Raw genomic sequence first — 12,541 nt, 5'->3', positions numbered from 1 at the left:
AATATATAATGTCTTAATGTTACTCACAAAGGAATTTGACTCAATTAAAACTCAAAAATGTACGTTCTAGATGGTTTAAAATGCTGTTTAATATATTGAATTCTTTTAAACTTGGCTTAAAAGCTATTTGTATCTATTTGTATATCGTATGTCTGTAGAAAAGAGTATATCGTATGTATGTTGTTTCACAGCTATGACTGAAATGCATTTTTACTGGAATTTTTTTTTAATCAATTTAACCTTCTCCTCTAGCATTTTAATTCACATGGTAAACAAGTTTTAACAAACATTAACAAATCTATTACACACACACACACACACACACACACACTCACACACAAAACATCAACCTGTTAACCATCTCAAAGAAGTAATAAACTCATCAAAAATGCAAAATGCATTTCAGCTTTTTTCATAAAAGCATGAATTCTCATACTGCCTTTTCAAATGTACTATGATTCTCAAAAAACTCAGGGTGGTGATCGCTCCTAAATTTAGACAGGAATCTGAAGTCTGTTGTTGCGCAATGTGACGTTTATACCTGTTTGCTTCTCCCCCAGATTCTGAATGCTCAAATCAGTGTTAGTAATTGAGACTGACAGAATCAATTGACCAATCGTAAGTACTGGAAGAGTGAAAGTAAAAATGTGGAAAAAACACTTAACTGTTTGCAACACTATTAACACCTGTATGAGTAAGTTTGAAAACACTCTCTTTTACTCTGCTATTGTATTACCTATACTGAATGTTAAATGATTCTTATTCTTTTCATTGAAAACTGGCGGAAGAAACGACAGACATTCCAAACTATAAGAGAGGAACAGCCGAAATTACTTGAGACAGAATTCGTGTGGCTTTGAAGATGCAACTAAAAAGTGTTTTTTTTTAAAGCAGCAGTTAAACTGATTTCCAAGAAAATACCATCAACTCTGTTACACTGAGATTTATGGTGGTGGGTTTGCAGGCATTTACTGATGTCCAGTTCTCATGCCCATGCAAAGCAAAGTCTGAGAATCGTTTTCTAGATTGAATGTGTCAGAAGACAATGACACATTCATTTTCAAATGACCAAATGCAATGCAATTGCTTTGTTTTTTAACATATAAGCGTTATATATATGGCACGTCTTGTTACTTGTAAGGATTTTGTCTTTGCGTTCTTTTGCTCTTTTTACTGTGTAAACATTCTTAAAGAACAGGAATATATGGTTACATTTAAAGCATTTCATCTAGATGAACAGCAACAGCATAGCGATCATATTTACTTTGTAAGTTAATTTATGTCCTTTTGCTTATGCCAAATTGTCATTTTTCAGAATGGATTTGTCTTGCAAATAAGGCATGCAAAAATGCATTTATCCAAATGTTGCTTCATTTTTAGAAACCTTAATGCAAATTTCTAATCTCAGAGTGAAACAGACAAGCTCTGATCTAGCATAATAATCCATAATTGCTAAAATGACACATTCACAGTTTTCCAATCCTAAACTTTAAGTTTTCAAACTTTTATTAAACTTATAGCCTACTCATTTTTAGTTTGTCATACAGCCAAAAGAAGGTTTTATTAGCAATATCTGCAGGTATATTCATAATCATTTATTCATTCATTTCAGTAAAGCTTCAAAGTTTTTCGCTGCAGATTTCAAGAACTTTGATAACAAAGTGAATAAATGAATCCTCTAATCCACGTCTTGTATGTTTTTATCTACGCCTCGTGTCACCTGCGAGTAATCTAGCTGGGTAATCCAGTGAAAGAGTTGTCCCCTCAGGTCAAGTCCCCAGGAGTTCTTCAGAAACTTTTGCGAGTATTTAAAGGCAGCAGGGGGCACTGAAAGTTCCTGTCAAACTAAATCCCACTCACACACCAGCCGGTGAACAGGAACATAAAAACCCCAACAGAACCTAAGAGATTAGAAACAGAGTTTAAGATCCTTAAAACTGATGATATGCAAAGATCTGTCTGCTGCAGCGCAAGTGAGTTTTTTGGCAAGAATAAGAGAAAGTTATTTTTTATTGAGAAAAGTTAGTAGCATAACCTTAAAGTTTTTAAATTAACATTATAGTATTTGTGTGATTTTTGACTATTTATTTGTATTTGTTGTTTGTGGCCATGTAATTTCTTTCCTTTTAACCAAAGCAGGGATGAAGGTCATAGTGTTCACTCAAATGAATGTCAGCATCTTTATGCACTACAACAGAAAAAAAAAAAAAAACCGACTGCAACCATGTAAATATAAGCATGACCACAAATTAGCATGTGCGACAATTCTTTAAAAATTTACAATTTTGTTGAAGAAACTTTGTGTTTGTCCATGCCGTTTCGTCATTTTTTCAGATCACTCCACAATGAACACAGAGTGAATCGTTTGTCTGAAATGACTCTTGTGAACAGGTTCCGTTTAATAAGTCTATTTAAAAGATTTTAAAAAAAAAAGTCCTCTCAACTCGTAGCTATTTTAATTAGACTTACTAAGTGAATCGTTCAAGTCATTTTTTCAGTTAGGCCTACAGTTAAATTGACTCTTTTTCCCTGAAACTTTCTTCTAATAATTAATTTGCATGAAAAAAAAGTGCTTTTTTCCATCAAATTCTATTCATGTCTTGTTTTCAGCTTTGAATGTTTCTAGTTTTGAATGACCTTCACTGGAGAAAAATGTTCTTTGCATCAAAGTCATAGTTTAAAACTGAGCCACCAGCATGGGCCTAACTAAACCATGCTAACCAACAAAATATTGACCCCTAATCTATTATTCAACTATTATTCTGACCATTAGAATTAATTTTGCTCAGCTCTGAGACAGATTCCCACCATTTGAAACTGTAGATCAACAGCAGCAGGTTTGAAGCTCACCGCTAACTCACAGTAATTACAGTACAGGAATCACGGTGTGCCATTTTGGCAGCTAGTCGCTTGTAATCAACCGAGAGTAAAAAGCAGCGAAAAAAAAAAAAAAACTCTTTCTTTTCCCCTCAAACAAACTTGATTTTCTTCACTGTAATTACTGGCTTAGAAACAGGCTTTGATTAAATTAGAACAGGGACACTTCACCTTCTGTTTAAATTAATTAGGACGTAGTTACATGGGAAAAATGTGAAATGTGAAAATGTGTTAAATGTGAAAATGTGGTACTCTAAATGATTATTCATCATATATGTTTCATACTTAATCAAAAACTGACTGTTTTTCATGTTTCAGCAATGTTTTCATGTTATCACTCCTCAGGTCTTATCTGCAAGAGCACCTGGTCCAGAGATGAACAGTGTGCAGTGTTCTTTATTTATTTATTTATTGTAGGTGTGCACAGATATGACGTTTTATGAGTCTATCAACCTTTAACAGCAGACACAGATCAATGAAATGAATCTGCCCAGGTCAATCCAGTCCAAACCAAATCAAAAAGGATATTTTATGCCACCTTGAGGTTGTGACCTTGTATGGTTGTGCTCTGAATAGTATTTATATTATGCTATTTCTAATGTTATTTACTCCCAGTAGGTGGCGACAAGCGACTGTCATAAGTGAGTTATTTGAATAATTTACTTAAACTGATTCATTTAGCATCGAATGCATTAAGCCTCTTTTATGAGTAAATCAACCATTCGTTCAACTGATTCGTTCAAAACACACTGATCATTCATTCATTTATAAATGAGTCATTGAATCATTCATTTAAACTGATTTGTTTAAACATGCCAATTCCAAGAATGAAACACCAATGTTTTTGCTTCACGGTTCTGCTGTGAGTTTATTTTTTTTTTTTTTTTTTTGGAAATATGTTCGTTTGTCAGAGCAGAAACTGACAAAGTAACCGACAAATTGGGTCTAAAATGTAAGTTATTAAGTATTCAATTATTCCACTGTTGTATAGCCTAAAAGCAATTATCACACAATCAGCACATTTACTAGCTATTGTTGCTAGTTAATGTGATGTTTTTGCATAGCATTACAACAACGGCAGATTCTGAATGTTGTAAATTTATGATATAATATTTTATTTCCCATTTTATTTCTATTTTTGCCTTATCTCACAAAAGTTTAAAGTTTAAAATCTGGAAGCTTGGAGTTGTGGTTTGCCTCCTTATAATGAATCACTTGTTGTTTTACTAATTTGTAAGATCGCTTTGGATAATTTCATTGTTTTTGCAGTTTTGTTAAATGTGAGTAAATGTATCTTGTATTAAGCATTTTTTTATATATATATATAATCCCACTAATATATATATATATTTTTTTTTTTTTTTTTTTTTTTTTTTTTTTTTATGGAAAAACTGTGATTAGGTAACTTTTGGGGGGTAATTTTGGCAGTCTGACAAAAAAAGTGTTTTGGAAAATTATACAATTATAAAACTGTTCACCTCGATCAGTGGCAATATAAATGGTGCTTGTGCATTCAGGCTTCTAAATTAGTTTTAATAGCCATCTGAGACTCTGAAGCATTAAATAACAGACCACAGCTCTTCTTATCCTGATGCTGTAACCCTGCAGTGTGAAAATTGTATTGACTTTCAACAAACCAACAACCAGACAGACCCCCACTGACCCCTGCATCAGCCCCCCTCTCTCTCATTCTGTTTCTCGGCACCAGTCCATATCTTACATGCAGTTTCACGCCTGATCTTGCCTTCAAACGGTCCACCTCCATGTCTATTTGATCTGTTTTCTCAGTGAAGAGACAGGATATTTCTTGTAACACTGGATTTATCCATTGCAATGACCAAAACATTACCATAGTATTCTCTAATGAAATCACTGTACCATGGTACCACATTTTTTGTGAGGGCATGTTACATCATATAAGCGCTATTTAACATTTATGAGTATACCATTAACCTTTTGATAGAGGAGGATGATTAATTAAATTGTGAGCACATGGTTATATAAAACGGGTCCATCCTGATCTGTAATGATGTTTAATTAATGATAAATCACATATGGTGGGCACTAGTGTGGAGAAGAACTCCTGCGGTCTACAGTAACGAACCTCAGAACGTCCTGCTGCTCGCTCTGTGAATGATGTGGGCCCGTAAAACCACTTTATACCCTCATTATAGTGGATCCCAGACACCTCTGAGACAGAGGACATGTATTGCAACATTAGTGGCTTTTAGTGTTAGCTTTGTAAAACTGGGTTTGCTGGGTACATAGCTGTTACGTAAGTTTATCAAGCTTTAAAAGAGGACACCTGAACAAATTTTTAACAGTTATAAGACATGTTTTGTACAAAAAAAAAAAAAAAAAAAAAATGTTAAAGACAAATTAAATGTTTCTTGGGAGCTCATTTGAAGATGAAATGTGTATTTTCTGGGCTCCCTTCCCAGACAGGTAGCCCTGCCCTACACTCACACCATTAGTTGAGCCAGCATTGCTATGTCAGACTGGTCAGATTTTTAAACAAACAAAGCAATGTTTACACTTTTTGAGAGGAATCAGTGTACAAATGATTTACTTTTAGTTTTTCTGCATATTGCAACCAAACAAGTAAACACTTTACATATAACTTTTAAAATGTGGTGTGAAAACATGAAGCATTAATTTGAAAATAATGCAGAATGGCACTTGATTATATGCTTTAGGATTTGATTGGTTCTTCAAAAGTGGTCTTTGATATTATTGGTACAATATTATTTTTTTTCCCCTTCATGTAGCCTTGATTACATCAACCAAAGAAAAGAAAGTTTTTGTTTAAGGTGGAGAAAGGTATTCAATTTTGATTTAGAATTTAATATACTGTTTTTATTATAATAAATCATTTTATTAATTTAATTATCATTTTTGGTAATGTACATTTTGTAAAGTGAAAATTAGCTGAAAAGTCACTGAAGAAAGCAATATTATGGATAAAGCCTTCATATTTTTTTGCCAGAAGCAATGGTTTGATGTAAAAAAAAAATGCCTTGATGGTTTTTGTTTCTTACAAACATGCAGCTTTTCACTTCATAAACTATTAATTAATGGACTGGAGTGATGTGGATTACTTGGGATTATCTATTTACCTATCTTCTATCTATCTATCTATCTATCTATGATTCAAATGATCAATTTCATACTGTAGTGTTGTTGAAATAACAATTAACAAAGTCACAACCACATGTGCAGGTTTGAAATCACCATACAATTTTTTTTTGGGGGGGGGAATATACTTTTAATCACTAAGGTTAAATAAGTTCAATAGTAATGTTTATTTATTTAATTATTCATACAATAATTATGAATTTCAAACTAATTATACGTGGTTACAATTATTTTTGGTAATCATTGGTGGTTAATTTCCTAAACTATGACTTTGTCAACAGAATTAACTTTTTCAAATAAAATGATAGCAATTTTTTTTTTCCTCAGAAATTTTTCAAATATAAATGGTACCACAAGAATGCACAGTTTTTATAGTTTTATCTACAAGAGTCAAAATAAGATTTGACTATGAACACAAATCATGTATTACTAATCATCTTCCGAGAAATGTTCTGATATAACAGTGAATAATATTAGCACAGCAAGAGCTGCCAGTGAATCATTTTCCTCTCCATTTTTTGGAAGTTAATAACGTGTCGATTGAAACAGGACTACGCTTTGACAGATTTGGGCCTGAACATACAGATTAACAATTTATGAATTACCAAATACTCCCTTAAACGACGTAACGCTCAGTGTGTCATGGAGATTTGAGACGGCTCGGCTTGTTACCTGCTGATTTGACACTCAACCCCCTGGGAAGTTTGTTTATGAGCGTTAGAGCAAAGAAAGAAAGACTGGTGCTTGTCAACACAACAGCCACAAAAGCCAGTTTCAGATGGGGGAAATCACATGTATGTGTTTGTGTTTGAGATAGTGAGACAATCTCAGTCAAAAGCTCAGCATGAAAGACATTGATAAGAATAGAGATTTTGCCTAAAATAGCTTTAGAGAAGTTAGCGTTAAATAGACCTCCGTAGATCTGAACTTAAACTGACAGAAAAGTGTCTCTTAAAGCATCAGCTGCACTGAGGGAAAAAATTAATTGTATGTCAATGTCACTGAATGTCGATTTCATCTTTTTTATTCAAATATTAATGCGACTTTAAGCTTTGAGAATAAAGAAACCTTGAATCTGTGCAGCTAACACAGAAAGTCAGAGGAAAAACTATGCAGGGGAGGGAGGAATGTTTTAAATAAGAGACCTTTGAAATTGTATTTCAGGGTCCTAGAGGGCTTTCAGAGTGACAGGTTTCCTAAACTGCCACCTTTATGCGACAGCATGACCTTTTAATACATGAAAGATCTTGATTTAGCATCCCAATACATGAGTTATGATTTCAGAAGGGTTTTTAAATAATACAATACATTGTAGTTGAAAAGTCCTTCATCTACAAGGTATTTCAATTTATCAAATGCTGTTTTTCACATTAAGATGTTAGTAGCTCATCTTTTGATTGATGCCTTTAGATGATTAATTTTACAGTGTGAATGGGGTCTTCACTTGTTTCTTGTTTAAAAAAAAAAAAATCAGATGAATGGCCCATTGCATATATACAACGCATATATATTTTTAGATGCATTTATTTATTTGTTTGATTGTCTAAGCTTGCATTCAATTCTGAAAGTCTAAATACTAAAAGTCTTTATTGGTCCTGATTAAAATATTGTAATTCCTGAAAATGTATCCTATTTATTAATTACATTGCTAGATGGTTTATTTGTGTAACCATCACTCAAAATATTCCAGGTACTCATTTTTTTTTTTTTTTTTCACCTTTTATAACATTTTTTAGGAGGTACTTTAACTATTTTGTATTCACCACAGGTACAGGTATGTATTTGGTCACAGTGGAATGAAAACCACCTCCACACTCTGTGAATATAGATTTTCCCACAGTTTAGTCTGTTATGACTCCTGAGCAAGAAACAAAGGATCTCCGGAGGCTTCTCTCTTATTTTACATCCCAGGGAGATGATCTGAGAAAGGTTTTATATTTCTCTTATGATGGGTACAAAGATTTTAGAACAATGCACTGGTCCTTGATCACAACTTCCGGGGATCTTCTATTCAAAGCTGCAGCTTAAAGGGAAAATCCCTTCTCAGAGATGCACATCAGTTGTGAGGAGGGAAAGAGACTTTTTTCAGTCCAAGTCCAAAGGCTCTCCCTTGGCATGAGGTTTGAACTTTAATCCAACAGCTTGAGAGGGAATGAGACCCAAAGACCTTCAATAAAGCCGGTTCATGACTGGGACCTCAACTTTTGCATTCAGCCAGACTGCAGGCATTAGAAGCGGATATAATGGCTAAAACTTCAGCCTCAGACAGCACAACCCTCTCGCCCTCTTCCAGGTGGCATCCGAGTCACTTGCTGCCAAGAGACTGAGAGGGATGTACACATTTGGCCAGTCAGGAATTTGGTTTGGAGAAGAACAAGCCCAGAGAGGCAAGGTGTTGGCCTCATTATGTGCTCTGAGGCGCTGAAGGTTTGAGACCAAAAGCTGGATGCTTTCAAGAAGATCAGCTGACACTGAAAAGTGCTAGATATTCTCAGATAAGGGAATTCACACAGAAAGTGTGGTAAAATGTCATGCCATTTAAATAAAGGTTCCTCGCTGGTTCCTTGCAGAATAATGTTCAAGCTGTGTAGATGTCGGATCTTCAGATCATCTTTCTTTAGTTTCTTCTGTGGTTCAATGAATTGGTTTTAGGTATCAGCCGTTAGCAGAGGTAAAATGAAGTCATCTGGAGGCTTTGAAGAACTTGTACATGTGTTAGCATTCAAAATTTACCACAAAAAAAAGCTCAAACATAGATTCATCCATCCATGATGACAGTTTACAACTCATTTATTGTTATTAGTCCATGTTACCCCCTTTCTTCTTATTTTTTTTCTCCACACTTTTTTCACACTTCTTTAAGTAGCACAACCACTTTCAGCTGGGCTAATAAGATACAGACTTCTCAAGTACCAAATTCACACATTTGATTAATTGTTAATTTAATTTTGTTATATATATCTATAGGTAGATTATACAGAGAGAGAGAGAGAGCTTGTTCATTTAGCTACAAATTAATGGTTTATGTTCTGACTCTTATTATGAAGTCTGTCATATTTCTTGTCATTATTGTTTCCTGTTTCCTGTCCTAATTGGTTGTCATGTGGCTTTTTAGCTGTATTACAAATGGGCCTGAGCTTGTTTTGTCAGTTGTCTAATTATTTTCTTCTGGATTTATGAGTTTTCGTGCTGTCTTTTATGTATGGTTACACTTGATTTTTTATTGTGAACTTTATTGTCACAAACTGTTTTGTTCAGTTAAAAAAGTACACTCTGGTGTGTTGTGTTTGTTAGAATGGCCTACTGGTACTTTGGGAAAGAGAGGAAATGGGACCTGATCATAATGATGGATGGATTTGAACTTTTATCGCATTCTGCTAGCCATAAATATAATGAATAATTTAGCGATCACACCAAGTATATTAGTTTTTATTAAGATCTTTAAAGTCTGGTTGATTCTGATTAGCTTTCAATATTTTTATTGCTCATTCAGTTAATAATAATAATAATAATGATAATGATAATGATAATGATAATAATAATAATGATAATAATAATAATAAATAATAATAATAATAATAATAATAATAATAATAAAGTCTTTTTTGAAAGTGATTCCATCTATATTGTTCCTAGCATTACAGCTGTGATGTGGACTTCTCTGTTCTCATAGAATTATTATAAATACAATACAGTAAATATTAACTGTTTTTAATATTTTTAATAACAATAATAGAATTTTTTTTTTTATTTGGATTTTTATTTTTATTTTATTTTTTTGCTCTCTTATGCATTAGTTGTGGTGCATTTAGCGTTGTTTTTCTGTCCGTCACCCTAGAAAACACATATGACCCATCAGGTCAGAAGCATAGACCAGATATTAACAAGTTCTTTGTTGACAATTAAAAGTTTTTTTCTGCTGTAAAACACCTTTTTGCGTCTAATCGAAGTGTATTTAGGATGTGAATCCTTGTGAAGAAACATCCCCCCATGGAAAAACGATTTCACCTAATTTAATGTGGAAATAATAATCTTTTCTCCATTTTAGTTTTTGTTAATTGCCTTTCTCTGAGCTTTTCATTGCTTTTCGCGAGTTTGTTTCATTAGAACGACCCCCGTTAGTGTCCTCCTACTCTCCAGTTAATTGAGGGCTTCTGACTCGAATGCCCCTTTATACTGTTTACACACACACGAGGGGGAAATGGTCCAGGACTCCTCTTACTACTGCCCATGAATTTAGGATAGTATATTGTGCGCAAGGAAACTGCCTTAGTCCTTGGAAGGAATACATGCCAACATCAGGAGTGTTCAATCACACCCCGCAAACTTTTTTTTTTTATTATTATTATTTTGATTTTTTCTGTGTAAACTGCCCCTAACTCTCCGATGGGATCCCCGTAGAAAAAATTTTCGCAACTGTGAGACACAAACATGGAACTTTTTTAACGTCTTTTTAAAGTCATCTATCTGCATCTGGTGCTTATGTTTACTACCGCTTAAGTTTGCTTGGGCAACTGGGTAAGTCAAAACACGCTTATAGTAAATACTTACGATGTTGAGGACGCATTTGGCACAACATCTTTAGCGCACGTTTAAGCCGATTTATAGATGTGCACAAAAGTGTTGTAAAGTGTATATATATATATATATATATATATATATATATATATATATATATATATATATATATATATATATATATATTCAATTATTTTATTTTGTTATTATTTACTATGCTACTATATTTTTTTTATATATATTGCATGTATTATTGTTTTCGTTGCATTTTGTTTTACACTCCTCATAACATTAGTTTGAAAGGGGGTTTTATGAGTTTAATTGATTTTATTGTTCTTTATTATTTAGTTGTCTATTTATTTTAACTGCATTGTATTGGGCTATTTTTTTTATTATTATCAATATGCAGGTTATTTTATTTTATTTTATTTACTTTTATTTTAGCTCATAACTCTCCAGAGGGACTGAACAGCTGTTAGAAATCTGTGCGAAATGTCGTTGTACCTCTGCGCCTGACATCCATTTGCGCTGTTCAGACTGAATTAACTTGCTCTTTGGAGAAAAGTACGCGCTCTTTCTCTCGCGCGTGCACGCACGCACGCACAGTCTCTCTCTCTCTCACACTCTGTGTGTGTGTGTGCAGTTGTTTTCAGCAGTCATTAGAGCAGTCAGTAGGTGAGTATTAAGCCTCAGGGGTGCAGTAATTGTGGGAATGTGAGCCTCATGATTGTGGGGTCAGACTGATTAGTGAGGCTGTGATATCTTTACTGTCCTTTCCTCCAGCTCATGCCTCAGTGCCATTACAGGTTATAGACCTGTGTAATGCACTCATTTACGGCCAGCATATACTGTGCATTACACTATATTGTTTTGCTTTTTGCTTTGCTTAAATGTAGGTTTTATTCTTATTTTTGTTATAAACTGGGTTATTAGTTTAATTTAACTATGAATGTTCATTCAAATGTATTCATATCATACCTTTTATCACCACAAGATGCAAAAAAAGTCTAGAGATTAAAAAAAAAAAGAGAAAATACATTCGCAGTCGATTGCAAAATATGTTAGCATTTTATCTATATCAGGCATAGGGGGATTTTTGGTTGCACTTTATTTGTTAGTGTCACCAAAATGAACATTATTGTAACGGATGACATTATAAAGTTTTGATATGATAGTATATTAACTGATTTGTGCTACTAATTTTGGCAGGTAATGTTTCTGTTGTTTGGAGTTTTAGGGATAAACAAAGCTGAATATAAGACATTTGGAAAAAAATGTCTAAATGTTTTGGTATTGTGTCTTGCACAATGTCCTCCCAGCGGTGTCCTTTCACTCGGCAGACCGTGAACAAGTCCATCTCCGTGATATTTCTTCAGTGAATCATCAGCTTTGACTTTTCAGTCTTATTAAATGTCCGACAGCTGTGTGTTTGGATCATGTGATCTCATCCCTCATAAGCCTCACTCAACACAATCGAGTGTGAAAAAGAGTCATTACCGAGTCCTCGGGTTTGGGTGAATTCCTGGCAGTGTGTTTGCAACTGTGAAGATATTTCGTTTTAATATCGGGGAGAGTTTCCTGTGGTCACTTATATTTTATAAAAGCAACAGACCCAGACCCAACAAACCAATCGTTTGGAGAGTGTGAATATCTGGAGTTGTTTCTCTCCTGCAGTGTAATCAGCTCTTCATTCAGCCGAGATGCAGACTGTCACAACAAATAACTCTCATTTAGCAGCCCTGCAACCCTACAATACACACATACTGGATGAACTTGTGTGAAAAGTTCTCCAGCTTTAAGAATCCTTAACACTACATGCTTAAAATAAAGAATATTTGCAGCTTGTTTGGTTTCAGCAGGATCCTTCTTATGACTTTTAAGTTGATTTAGTTTTTGATTTGCCATGACTTTTTCTTTATATATTTTTTGTTATGTCACAATTGATACTTCGTATGAAGTTGCTAAGGTGATAAGGTGATGGGAAAAGTATGTAATGGGAGCAAAAAATTAT

The sequence above is a fragment of the Cyprinus carpio genome, chromosome A22, assembly GCF_018340385.1.
Source record: "Cyprinus carpio isolate SPL01 chromosome A22, ASM1834038v1, whole genome shotgun sequence".
Classification (NCBI taxonomy): Eukaryota; Metazoa; Chordata; class Actinopteri; order Cypriniformes; family Cyprinidae; genus Cyprinus; species Cyprinus carpio.
Note: the sequence above shows the minus strand (reverse complement) of the source record.